Source organism: Vigna radiata, unplaced genomic scaffold (genome assembly GCF_000741045.1).
Source record: "Vigna radiata var. radiata cultivar VC1973A unplaced genomic scaffold, Vradiata_ver6 scaffold_327, whole genome shotgun sequence".
Lineage (NCBI taxonomy): Eukaryota > Viridiplantae > Streptophyta > Magnoliopsida > Fabales > Fabaceae > Vigna > Vigna radiata.
Window position 1 is genome coordinate 105,968 of NW_014543614.1, and position 15,278 is coordinate 121,245.

Here is a 15,278-nt window from a genome sequence, read left to right on the forward strand (position 1 = left end):
GATTTACCTTAAACACTTGAGAGAAACACTGATTGTGTGCATCTGTGAGGCTCTGTTGCTTTTGATTCAACATTTAAGCATAACTCTCTCATCAATGTCTCCCATTCCCCACTTCTTCCCTTTTCTTTTCTTTTTCATTGAGCTCATCTTCATGCTTTTCTTCTTTTCTTTTCTTTTTCTCATGAATTTTTATCTTTTTACAACAATTGAGCTCAATGCCTTTTACTTGCTTTTTCAATTTTTCCCCGTACAACCCCAAACTTGAACCTTTTTATCACATACAATTAAGCTCATCCCAACTCAAGGTAAAGATTTACAAGACAAGGGTTCATATACTGTTTAAGGCGAAGGTTCAAAAAGGGTAAAATATTTTCAAGAACTTTGGGTGAAAATTTGGCTAGAGAAGGGTTTTCTAAAAATTGCCTTGATCATATGACATTCACATGCAATTCAATCGATCATCAAGATTAAGGCAATATCATCCATGTTTTCCTGTGAACAATGCATACAAAAATAAAAACTCTGGAGCTCAAAATCTCACACACATGCTTTCTCACACATAATTCATTCATGCACCATGCCTAGCATCATGACCATAATCATAAATTCATCACACATTTATTTCCTGGATATCAACATGCATTGCAACTCAAATCTCATCCACATCAAATAATCATCAAATAGATCCATCATGCACATCAGTTAGTCAAACATTTTCAGAACAAGTGTTAAAGCCAAGAGTACACACCAAAATAAAAATTCACCCTATTCTAAGAATTTAAAATGCAAGAGTGTAAGAAGAAATTCTAGGTTGCCTCCTAGTAGCGCTTGTTTAACGTCACGAGCCTGACTCAAACCTGATTGGCACTTGTCAGTAAGTGCACTACCTTCCACCACCCATCAGTAGGTGTACCNTCCGGATATCCTTCAGTGGATACCAAACATTTAGCGTCCCTCAGTAGATGCTACCCAAATATTGTTCATAAAATTCAAAAAGTACATGTTCCAATGAAAATAAAAATGCAAAACCGAAAATGAAAATTGTTCTAAAAATACAAAAAATTAATTTCCATGAAGTTCAACTTTTCTTCTTCACGTTGGGATCTTCATCGTCCCACCGGCTCACTTTTCTTCGGTCCACCTTCTTGATCACTGTTGAATAAGGTCTTTGAATTTCCACCATCCCTTTTTCCTTCAGCTCCTTTACTATCCATTCCTTTTTCTTAGATCTCACTTTGCTCCCCGGTAAGAATGAATCTTCTTTTGGTTTTGAGTGAATAGTTCTTCTCTCTTTTTTCTCAGGCACCTGCAAAACACAACAGTTGTCATAATAATCATTACCTGTTATGCTCTCTTCTTGCTCCTCATTCATCTCTGGCTTCTCAAATGTTTTTCTTTTTACTGTTTTGATCTCATCCCCTTCACGGCCAGTATAGAGAAACAGATAATTCAAATCTCTCATCATTATTCTTCCATCATGAACATCAATAAACATCTTTGATGTTGCCATGAAGGGTCGCCCCAAAAATTACAGGGTGCTCGTCCTCTGTTTTAACATCCATGACAATGAAATCTACTAAAAACTCAAGGCAGTCTGCTCGCACAACAACATTTTCCACCATTCCCACTGACGCTTTTTTAGAACAGTCTACTATTGTTATAGTCAAGTCAGAGGGTTTCAACACAAGTCCACCGATTTCCTTCAAAAGTTCCGTGGGTATTAAATTGATGCTAGATCCAGAATCTATCATAGCTTCCACATCCAAATCATTCAGAGAACAAAACAGTGTTAGGCACCCCAGATCTTTAGCCTTAGGAGGATAATTGCTCTTTTGTGGTTGAACAATGATAAGTGTATATTTATGTTCACATTTATGCTTTAAAATTAAAATTTTTGATAGAATATTTGTGCTTAAATGATTGATTTGTAGAGGATTTTTTATTATTGGATTTAGCGTGTTTGGAAATAAAAAGGGCTTAAAAAGTGATTTTAATTACATAAATTATTCTTGGATGTTCTAATATTTATTTGTGCAGCTGAAGTTAGAGTTTTATTGGTCCAAATTGCAATTTAAAGTCCAAAATCAGGTTTTGTTTGGAAAATAATGTACAGCTGGGCCAAACAGACAGTTTTTACCCTTGCACCCCCAAATTTCCCTACATGCACCCCTCTCTTCTAAACCAGGCCAATACTGAAGCCCAACAGTAACCATTTTGAATACACCACCTACCTTTTCCTATCCACACCCCTCCTACCCTAGACTTCACCAGATCACGCCACATGTCCAAATCCTCTGCACACCAGATAGACTAACCAGCACATGCCACCTCAGCCCACTTGCGACGTCATCACCACCTTCTCCAGAAACCGTAATTTCGTAAACCTTAGCCGCCACTTTCGACCTAGCCGCCAGCCACCTTGAACGCCACAGATCCTCCATCAACGACGACCACCACCATTTTCCCAAGCACCGCTCCGTTACCACCATGTCGCAAGGACGCCGGTGGCCACCAAACCCCAAAGTCGTCGTCGCACAACACCATCTTCATCACGCGATCTTCTCCTTCGTTCATCACTACCTACGAATCGAACAACCCAACAAAACCCAAAATCAAGAGATCCAATTCGAAGAAACCCTTCGAACTCTGAGTCGCCGCCGCGAAACCCAGCTTTGCCTCCAGTACGCGAGTTCATCTTCTCATTGCATCACCATCCTCGCGCAAGCTTCTCCATGGCCACCAACTAGAGAATGCAATCGCAACCTGCAGAAAACCCAGAAACATAGAAATTGCCATCAACTTCTTCTTCGTCTTCCTCCATGCCACAGAACCCAGAATCGCATCAGTCATGGAAGCACCAGAACCTGCACCAAATCCAGATCATGGAACCCTTCAAGGCCACCACCGTGAGAAACCCAAATCGCACCATGGTCGTCGCGCCTCCATCATCAGTGAAAGCCATCCCATTCGCGAGACCTGCACTCAGAAAATTCAACCCAAGAACCCCAAATCACTTAGAGCAGCCCCAATGCAGATCGCCGATGTAGATGCACGGTTCCCTCCATCCTCCTCGCGCAACCAACCTGCAAGAAAATCAGAAGCAGCTCGCGTCACAGGGTTCTCTCCAATTTGTAACAGCGGCGCGACGGCAGGAGCAAAGGGGAAGCATTTTCCCCAATCTGAAACCCTAATTGGGAAGGAAGAGGCGGACAGATGGCGACATCTTATTCGGCCACGTGCATGAGTCAAAAATAAGTCTGGTCAAAGCTGGTCAACAGGGGGCAATGTGCAATTTCATTAGTTAAAAAGGGGCTAAAGTGTAAATTGAGAAATTTAAGGGGCTTTTGTGTAATTTTGCAAAGTCAGAAAAGCTTAAAGATAAAATTTAGTTGAATTAATTCAATTTGGGAATATCAACAGAAAATATCTTCCAAATAATATTATAATTATCTAAATCTTTTAGTTATTTGGAAGATATAAGATAAAAGATTTTATCAACTGAATATTCAGAGTCCAAGCCCAATCAAGCCTATATAAAGAGACACAGGGGAGGCAGAAGGGGGGGCTTCATTCATTCATCCACCATTGCTATCACTTTTCTTTCATTATGTGTTTCTAAGCTCTTAGGGCTATTCTGCTGTAATTTCATTATAGATTCTGAGGTCAAGTGAATTAATGCAATTGTTTATTTTGATTATTGATTTAAGTTTATCTCTCTCTATGTCTTTCATCTCTCTATCATATTAAAAGCAAAGATTTTTGCATCATTATGTGTTTCAATCTACATGCATATTAATTATATGAGTTCTAGGGTTTCTAGGTTTAACATAGAATCTACTTTGATTTAATTTAGGAACTTTCATATGATTAAATGGTTTTTACTAACAATTGAGAATGTACTTTGGTTGGTAGTAATAATTTCAACTAAAATCAATTGAGAATTTACTTTGATTGACTAACTTTTAATTTGGTTAAGAGATTTAAGAATAGACATGATTAAACACAATAAACTTGATTGAGAATGTACTTTGGTTGAATTTATTGTGAATAATCTATAAAGGTCTTGCATTTAATTGAGAATGTACTTTGATTAACTGCATGATCGCCCTCAAATTAATTAAGAATGTACTCTAATTAATTTGAAACTTAAACAATAATCAATTGAACAATGATCTGTGAATAACCGATGATGAATCTATTTTGGAAAAGTAGTGGAATTAGCCTGTTTCTTCATACTTGTTTTTAAGTTTTCTATTTGTTTTACAACAACCTTTAAACATCCTCACTTTTGTTCTTAAGCATTGCATAGCATTCATAAGTTTCAGATATTCGAAAGCAATTCCGTGTTCGTTGCGAGACGACTTAGGGTTACTTTAGCCCTATCTACTTTCTTGAATACTACTAGGCAATACTGAAGTTGCCTTGAAAAGTAGTATTAATTTGGCAGCTTCAACGACAGCTTATCAAACAACAAGATCCTCTTCTTCATCAGTAAGCTTAATTTCATCATCCTTGTTAATTTCGATTCTTTTTGAATAGGGAGGACTCTGCTTATTTTCTCCAGGTAACAGTCATCCGGTTGAAAATCTCTCTCTCGCCCCCATTGTGATTAGTTCTGGTTCCCATTTCCTCTTTTTCTTCACCAACCTCTTCTTCCTTATAATTCTCATCTTCTTCTTCTTCATTGCTCATAGGTTCAAAGAATTCAACCATTAACATCTCCCCCTCTTCACTGTTCACCACATGGAATGGTTAATGTCTACTTCCCAACCATCCTGGCTATCTGCGTCCCAACCATCCTGGCTTGTAATAATCTTGCATTCTCTCTTAGGGTTAGCCGCAGTGCTGGCCCTAAACTGGTTTTTCTCTGTAATTTCTATTCTTGATGCCAGCTGCCCAATCTGTGACTCCAGTGATTTGAAACTGGCCTGATTGTTATCTACCTGCACAGAGGTAACGGTTGTTGCTGTCGGAAGTTTCCTCCTTGTCCAGAAGAAGTATTTGCCTTTGCCCAATACTTGGATGATTTTTCCAACCTTGGTTAGAACTACCTTGGTTGAAATTTCCCTACATGTACTGAAATTGGGCCCCCATATAATTCATATCCTGCTGCATCTCCTCCGTAAAAGCACATTGACCATTAATATGGTCACCACCACATAAATCGCACAGTTGCTGAGCCTGAGAAATATTTCTAAGTCCCCGAGGAAGTTCGGAGATGATCTTTGTCAACTTGTCCAGTTTCTGGCTGAGGAGGTGATTTTGTGCTGCTGCAGCGTCTTCAGTAGGAAGATGTAGGAGTCCTCCTTTTTGCGTGCCCCTCTCACTTTGCATCGCTTCATTTAAAGCCATCTCTTCTATCAAATTGTACGCCTCATCTTCTGTTTTTCTATTAATACTACCTCTAGCTGAGGCATCTATCATCATTTTGGAATGAGCGCGCAAACCTCCAAGGAACTCAAGCAAGTATGAAGTTTTATCGAACCCATGAACTAGGGTCACCCTCAATAAACCTTTGAATCTATCCCTTGTCTGCCCAAGCATTTCCTCCATCCCCTGTTTGAAAGAAGAGATCTTCAGCTTCCCTTGATTGATCTTTGGAGGCGCGAAGAATTTAGAATAAATTGTTGGACCACTGCTTCCCACGTCCTGAATGTTCCTTCCGGGAAAGAATTCAACCAGTCTTTTGCGTTTCCTCCAAGAGAGAAAGGAAACAAACTAAGTTTGACTTTGTCGTCCGTCACTCCAGTTATCTTTACTCTGTTGCAGATTTCACCAAAGGTCGTCAAATGCTTGTAAGGATTTTCATGTGACAACCCATGGAATTGGTTGCTTTGGACGAACTGGATGAGCGTCGGACTCATCACCATGCTGGTTGTATTGTCTGCTGGAACTGCAATGCTGTTAAAGTTCAGGGGACCAACTGTATTAGCGGCGTCCCCAAAGTGTGTCTAGGAGGAGGTTGGTAGGCCATCTCCTCAAGCTCTGGTGTAAAAGTCTCAAGTGAAGAATGCGAAGTAGCTTCTGGAGAAAGAGATCTCTCAGGTGAAGAACGCTTCTTTCTCCTCTCGTACGGTAGACCTTCTAAAAGAGGTTGTTGGTTTTTCCTGCTTCTAGTATGTATTGTTTCCTACATACACAAGAAACACACCCTAAAAGCACTTTTATAGAAGAATAAAACAAAACGCAATAAAAGAAAAATAAAATAAAAATAATTACAACCAAGTCAAATTCAATCAATTCACACTACTAGAAAAATAAACCTCGAGTCCCCGGCAACAGCCCCAAAAACTTGTTGACAAATTGACAAGCGTACCAAATCGTACAAGTAATATAAATGGTAAGACCAAGTATCGTTTTCCCAAGAGACTCGAATGGCTTTCTCGTGCGCGTGAATTAAAATAATAAGACTTGAAAATAAAAATTAATAAGTTGGATTTGAGAACAAAAATATTAACATGTAAAATAAAGTTGATTCAATTAACAAATGAAAACAATGGATGAATGGATGTTGTTGGGGGTTGAAAATTTCATCTAATCCTCTCTTTCTTATCTACTCCTCTTGAATATTAGTTTGATTAATTAATTGTTATGCGACTTTCTTAGCCTCCCCTTAACCCGATCCCTCGGCGAAAAGGACCTAATATTAACTACTGGCTTGCTATCCCTAGCCTCCCCTAGTAATTAATACCGCATTATAAACAAAAGTTAGCGCAATTGATCGTCCTACCCCTATCCCTAGGTGGTATTGCAAAATCAAGAGATTACTCACCAGTTCATGTCATTACTGTACGTCCCCATATCAATAAAGACAAACATTAGTTACCGAATGAGTTAAACGATAAAGGCCTTAAGCACAGATGATAAACCAACAATTATCAATCAAAACATATGGAGACCATATAAATAATCAAGAGTTTCAATAAAAGAGAGTATCAAAAGATTACATTGTTTCCCCCAACAACAATAGGGTTTAGTTCACCATAGACATGGTGAAACTAGATGAAAAATGGAAGAAAGATGGAAGAGCAAACCCTAGAAAATATGAAAAGGAGCCTAAGCATCCAAGAGATCCTCTCTAGAGAGCAAAATTAGGTCTGGTCATTCTCCCCTGTCAAAAGAATGACTCTGAACTCGAAATAGGGGTATTTAAAGGTGAGGAGCGCGTCAGAAAACAGGCCCAGGCCCAGCGAGCCACCGCCCGACGGTTTAAGTGTGCCGCTCGGCGGTTTGCCATAATCCTCCAAACCGCCCGGCAGCAATCGCCACCGCCCAGCGGTTTCCCTCAGAACCACCCAGCGTCAATCGCCATGCCTACTCCTCGTCCTGGACCGCCTGGCGGTTTAAGTGTGCCGCCGGGCGATGCGTCGACTCTTCAAATCTTCATTTTTCTGCTCTTTTCTTGAGTCAACGACCTGTATCTTTAACTCCATTTTTCACTTTCTCAAAAATAGCTACAAAACAATGCAAAACAAGCATAAAATCACTAAAAACAGCTTTTGACTCTCTACAGACTCATTTATTAAGTTTTGCTTGATTCTAGGCTCATTCCAAGTAGTAAAGGGCGTAATTTGGTCCAAATTGACCATGAAAATAACTGTTTTTCAACCTTTATCATGCGTATGGATACCAAAAGAACATGTAATAAGAACTAACAATCAAGGATCCAAAGTCAAATGGGTACCAGCAACCAAAACTTAATTGTTTTGCAGGATATGCAGCTGATGCAGAATTGTTCTCAAGGATGAATTAACTATGGAACATATCAAACACCTTGAGTGTCTACAACTAGTAAATATGTATCTATCTGCTGCATCATGCATATACTGATTAATTGTTGTTGTATGATTGTTTGTGTTGTGTGATTAATTGTTTGAATGATTGAATTTGGTTGAAAATGAATTTTATGAGTCATTTGATTGTGTGAAAAACTCTGTTTTTAAAAGTTAAAAATTTGAATCAAGGGTCTTATGAAACACTTTAAATGATCAAATTGGTCAAAACCCTGTACTATGTCTATTACTGTACGAGCAAATTTCTCTGATAATCCTTAGACTAAGAAGGTGTGTTTTGAAGAGTTGTGATCTCAAGATGGCTTCTTCAAATCAAAGCTTAAACAAAGGAAAAGGAAAGGAAATCGCTTTGTCAAGAAATTTTGATCCTTCAGGACGGATTAGTGACGATGAGTCAAGAAGCAAATTCCTATTGAACCCATAAAAAAACGATGGCTTATCCATACTACATCAAATTTAGAAAGTTCAACCAAGAGGGATTCAATTTTCCTGAATTACTGGAGTTTCAAGATCTCTCTAGTCTCGTCCAAATGAAAGGTGCATGGTATCCTGACCTGGTGGAGGTATTTTATCACAATCTTAAATTTGAAAATGGCGTCATGAGGTCCAGAGTAAAGGGTGTAAACATTGAGATAGATGATTTCATCTGGACTTTGTTCACTGGACTTGAAGTAAAAGGTGCACTCTTACATTTACCCACATCTGAACTAAATACACACTTAAGTGAAAGGGAATTGTACTCAAATTGGAGAACATATCCTGAAGATGTATCTCTACAAGGAAAGTTTTCCCTTGATGGCTTATAGGAAGAAGAAAAGATCATTGCTCATATTTTGTCATGGATCATACTACCTGGGAGAATTGACGATAATCATCTAACCACTGAAGACATATATTTGATGCATGCTATCATCAAGAAAGTTCCCATTAATTGGATAGAAGTGATCAAAAATCACATAAGGGTGGCAACTTTCAAGAACTCGCCTTATCTTCCCTATATCGTTCTCATTAGCAGGATTCTCTTGGTACAAGGCGTTAGACTAAGTGATGAAAAATCCTGCTGTTGTGATTTCTCAAATGAGATAAATAATGATACACTAAAAAAAAAATGGGAATGAAAAAGACTTCCATTGGATGGTTCTTTGAAAATGAAACAAGCTTTTCTCCTGTGGCAAAGTTTGAGATATTTGTGACCGATCAATTAAAATCCATAAATAATAACGTGAATGATCAAGAGAGATCTTAAGAGGAAAGCAGTACACCGGAAGAATACTCCACTGAATCATCTGACATGAACTAAGGACTATCAGTTGAAATATGTTAGTTCCTGTAATAGTGTTGAGTCCTAGACTATGTCTTTCATTTTGTAGAATGGCATACAAAGCCATCTTTTGTTATTTTCTATGTTTTGTTTTTATTTCCTTGTTGTCTATCCTCCAATGCAATATCTTCTAAATCAAGGAAATGAAATTCGTAGTTTGAATCAATCCATTTACTTAAACTGTTTGAATGAAATCTGATGAATGGATTGATTGATTTGACTATGCTCTGATTGAAGTCAACTATGCTTGAACTGTCATCCATCTTTACATATTGAAAGGTTTTGTAGGAAGCACATTGCTTTGTAGATCTACAATTGGAATTCAACATTTTCAAAAGCAATGCATTCGACTGATGATTTAATGCATTCGACTGTGTCCGAATGGGTTAACAATTCCAATTTTGGAATTTGATTCTATCCTTACTGTCTTCTTAAATCATTAATATTCTGCTATTATCTTTGCTCTTTACATGTTTCAATATCTGAATTGAGATAATATATTGAGATTTTTGATATTTGTATCATTGCATATATATGTGATTTAATAATTTGACTGTGATACAAATTTGTGCTTAAATTGTTGCTTAATCTGTGATATTTTGCATTGTGCACTTAAAATGTTTTTGAAACTCATGCATAATGACAGGGGGAGTATCACTGTTTTACACATTGTTTCATCACGCATTTATATTTTAGGGCGAGTTTACATTGTTTTTGTGATGAACTTGTGATTTTGAGAGTATCATTGTATTTCATAAACTGCATATCTTTATGATGCATCTCTGTTGTTTTTCAAAACTGCATAAATATCTGAAACATTCCTTTTTTGTTAATGCACAAAGGGGGAGAGATATTCATGAGTGTTTGAGAGCAAGTCTATATGGGGAGAATTGTTGCATCATACTTTATCTGCTTGATATTTGTTAAGTTCCTGGCAAGTGTACCAGATCGTTATCAAGTAATATAAAACGGGTAAGTCCGAGTATCGTTTCCCTAAGGACTCTTAGGCCTTAACTTTTATGTAAATTAATCGCATAAGACTTGAGAAGAAATTAATTTTAGGGTTTGAATGCAGAACAAAAATAAACATGCAATATGCAGTGAATCAATTGGCTAGAAGAAACTATGGATGAATGGAGTTGTTCGGGTTTACAATTTCATCTTATCCACCCTCTTATATCTACTCTTCTTATTTAATTTGCTTATTTATCATATTGTCATGCAAACTTTCTTAGTATACCCTAAACCCAATCTCTTGGCAAAAAGAGCCTATTACTAATTACTGGCTTGCTATCTCTAGCCTCCCCTAGTAACTAGCAATGCATGATAAACGGAAGCAAAATACAATTGATCGTCCTACCCCTATCTCTAGGCGGTATTAACATAATCAAGGAATTCCCCCCAGTTCATGACATTACTGTATTTCTCTGTATCAATAAAGACAAACAACAGTTACCAAATGAGTTAAACGATAAAAGCATTAAGCAAAGGTAAGGAACTCAACAATTGATAAAGATAAGCATATGCAAGCATATAAAGAAAATAAGAATTTTGATATAAGAGAGTTTCAAAAGATTACCTTGTTCCCCAACAACCTAGGATTTAGTTCACCGTGGACATGGTGAAACTAGATGAAATACAATGAAAGAATGGAAGAATAAACCCTAAATTTGGTAGATTGGAGCCTAAGAATCCAAGGAACCTCCTCCAAGGTTTGTAGAACTGCTCTGGACGTCTCTGCCTGCCAAAAGATTGCTTTGCGAATCGCATTGGGTCTATTTATAGACCAAAAAAGTAACAGAATTTAAGCCCAAGCCCAACAGACAATCGCTCAGTGTCCAATTTAACCGCTCAACAGTTTTCCTCTAGCCGCACCACCGCTGAGCGGTCAGTTTAACCGCTGAGCGGTTTGCCTCTAATCGCTATGGACGCTCAGCGTTGGAATTTGACGCTCAGCGGTGCATAGACTCTTCTTTTCTTCCTTTTTCTTCTTCTTTCTTGAGTCTAAATCCTTCCTAACTCACTTCCATCTTCAATTCTCATGAAAACCCTGCAAAACAATGCAAAAACAAGCATAATATCTCTAAAACCAACTTTTGACTCTCACATGACTCAACTAAGTGTTTTACTTGATTTTAAGCTCATTCTAAGCCACAAAGGGTGTGTTTTGATATCAAATTTAAGCATGAAAATAACGGTTTTTAGTCTCTTATCACTGATATCCTTTTACCTCCTCTTGTTTCTTCTAAGAAACCACTGACTTGATCACTACAACTTCTGATTTAATCACCATCTGTTATGCTCTTAATAACCCTTAACCACACTCATTCTGAGGACTTCACCTTGCTTTACTAATCTCCACTCTTGAGTAGCATAGTTTCCAAGTATACTATCTCATTACCAAAGTAAAATTCTTTTTTTTTCTGCAACAACAAAACTAGTTTAAACACTCCAACTTCCCTTAGTTAACTCACTGACCTGAACCATATGCATTTCTTGACCCCCTAGCCGATAGTCATACTTAGATTATTAGATGTAATATTCTTATTCTTAATCAGTTTTCTAACAAATGCAGGCTGAGTAGTCTCTAATAAAAGATGTTAAAAAAGTGCGGTTTTCTAAAAAAAAAATTGTAAACCTTTTCTATTTCCTTTCACTTTTCTATATCTTTTAAATTTTTAGCAAACTACTATTATAAATTAAGTCTAGTAGCATGTTTGTTCTAGAATTATTTACTAGGTCTCCAATTGTGAGCTGGAAGCCCTTGTTTGTTCTAGCAGTAGAAAATCCGATTTTCACATTTTCTAATTAAAAGCACATATCTGATATAAATCCATGGAACAGATTAATTTGGATACACATCTCAATTGTGTTTTATAGAATTAATTTTACCTTATTTTAAATCAAATCTTAGCCAAGGTAATAAATGTTTTAGCCCATGCAATTGAACTAGAACGCATGCTTTATCAGCTAGGCTAAATCTTATTCATTTTCAGCTCTTGTGTACTTACTTTCTACGAAATACGTCATGGCTTTTAGCATCTAACTCAACCAAGTGCCCTGATGAAGACAATATGCCATTAAAGTTTCAATTTGTATAAAGAAATGTTGAACCTGCAAGATAGTATGTCTTTACAATTGTATATATGTGTGTGTTGTGGCTAACTATGGTGTTTGGCTTCTGAGTGAGAGTCGTGTTTTACTAACTCATTCTGGAAAAGGAAAATTTGGTCGATTGAGATTTCTGCTGTTGATGTTTTCAGGGAACACAAGACCTGAAGAAAAAGCCGATATGGTTAGAAAGTTAATGAAGAAGGGCTATCGACTAAAGATACTCTCTCTATTGTTTGGGTTTGAATTAGATTTCTATATTATCTTTGTAGTATTCAGGGAATAATGTTGTAATTGTAAGCTAAATATTATTAATATAGTTTTTATGGGATTAATTTTTGTACGTATATAGTTTTCATTTCTAATCAATTAAATTTCTTTAAAGTACTATTATTATTTTTATTAATAAAAATATATGACACAAGTTATGCAGTACATGTTAAATTAAAAGGAAAATATACATTTAAAATATATAATATGACAATAAAATATGTGTTTCACAAAGGATTAGAATAAAAAATATTATTATATGATATATCAATATAGCTTTAGGATAAAAATAGAAATTCATTATATAATATGATTATGATGAATGTCTTACCGTAGTAATTAATTATTAATAAAAAAAATAATGAAAAACTATGAACTCTATTAAGATAAATATTAACTTGACACTAGAGATTACAATAGAAGTTTAAGTGATCTTGATGACAAAAGACTTTATTAAATTTATGTTAAATGTTAACTTCAGAGTGAAAATTTAAATATAGCTTTAGGTGATATTGGTGTATTCGAAAACAAAATGACAAATTAGGAGTATAATGGTAATGTTCAGGTACTTTTCATAAAATTTAAAAAATAGAGAACCGAAGAAGCAAAACCAGCAATTTGCTAATCATATATTTTCAGAAAATCACATAGCTTAACAGTATAGTATATTTTAATATTCATTTAAAAGAAAAAAAAACATAATGGATACTGAGGAGACAAAATCCTTCCTGTTTCCAATGTATGAGTTACTGTGTATCATGTACTCAGTGCAAGGTATCATCAAGCAAAGAAAATCAGGACTTGGCAGCATTATTTTCTCCTTTCCTTGCTCTGGTTTGATTATTCTTATTTTTTTGTTTTTTTTTTCTGTCTGAACCACAATTTAAGTTTTTTTTTCTTTTTTTTCTATACCTTTTCTCTACAAACCCTTCATTATACATTTTAAAACTTCTTTGCAGTTGGGAGATGTGTGCATTGTGGAAAGTGAACCATTTATGTCAAAAAAAAGATACATATATGATAGGCAGACACATTAAGTATGGGATAGCAAAGAAAAGTGGGAAAAAAATTTTTAATGCAGCAAACATAAAGACTTCAACAACCAATCCTAGCTATTCTCATGAATATGAGAGTCATGCAAAATCTGGATTTGAATCAGAGGAGGACCCTCTGGTGGCGACAAGTTTCTTGAAAGTTCCCGATCTACATTTAACAACAATATGAACATGACTTATTCTCTTGACTATCAAACAAATGCTGCTATAGAATCAGCCTTTCTGTCAAGAAGTAATGATCCTGTATCTCCTCCTGTTTCTGAGTACAAGTATAGGAGAACTAAACCTCAAGGTGAAAATAACGTCCAATCTAATGCACAAGTTCCTCCTGCTGAAATCGAGAATAGGTACAAAATAGTAGAGCCAAGAAATAGATTCCAGCAAACATCAAATAACATGAACATTTACCAAGGTCGAGGAACAAGAGATGCATTCAGGTCACCCCCGCCAAATCGGAATTGGCCAAGGCAAATGTTAATTTTGATACCAGAATAGAAAATAACAGGCAAGCTTTCACTCCTCTTGGTTATGGAAATTTTAGAGGTCCAAATGGGGGATAGAATTAAGAAAGGAAAATCATCTCTGATATAGAATCATGAGTATGCATTCTCACTACTCTTATGAAGATGTTTTATGTTCTCAATACTTCCTGTTACATACACAACTTTAATATCTAGACTTGGAATAAATGGTAGAACATACCATTCAGACTCAACTTTCCACAGAAAGGCACGACAAAATCGTAACCCATAGGTTATCCTAGGAACAAACTGCTCTGATACCATAAATCTGACGTCCCAATTATATGATAAAGATATACATAATCAAGACGCCATCATTAATAATAATAGAAAGCTAATAGGATTTCAGTCATCCTTAAACAATACTTAGAATTTGGAAGCAAAGTACTAAAGTTTCTCCTTGGAAATACAAGGAATTAAAAATTTTAAAACATGAGAAGGGTTCTTCAAAATAACATGACTAAGAGAAATGAGGTCTAGTGGACTAGACTATAGAACTACCATCCCCATCAAGAGTTGTTTCCAAAGTAACATCCTCGCCATCTGCTCTCATCCAAGTGGATGATCATCACAAAAGAAAACAAGGCAAACATGACACAAACACAAGTAAGCAAGGGTGAGCTAATTATATAAAAAGCATGCAATTATACCAACATGAACATACTTAATTCAACCCAAGTAAAGTATATACAAACAAGGCAATATCTACAACACAGATCCTAGCATGTTATCTTCTAGACAAAACTCGTCCAGACTTTAGAATGATAGTCGAGCTATGGCGGGTCATGCACCCGTGGTGGCTTGTGATACTTAGGCTCTCCCGCCTTGGGCTCCTCCTTCCTGCCACACTCACAAGGTTAGTCTGTTCCGCGCCCTGGAGCATGATGGAAGCCTCCAAGACTAAGACCTCCTGCTACTCCTCACCACATGGACAGCCTTCTCTACATGAGAAGAAAGACCATTGGAGCGTCAGGAAGTCCCCCAAGACTGAGCTCCTACTTTCATTCTAAAACACTAAGAATCTCGCCGAGAGATTTTACAATTAAACCACCACCAATAACCTTGAAACCGTGTTTATTTCTTTCCCAATTCATATACCACTAGTAGAAAAATAGCTTTTTATGACGGGTAAAATTGACTTATTATGACGGATAACCTGGCGTTATAGTTCTGGGTGTTATAATAAGTCTGTGCATTTTATGACGGA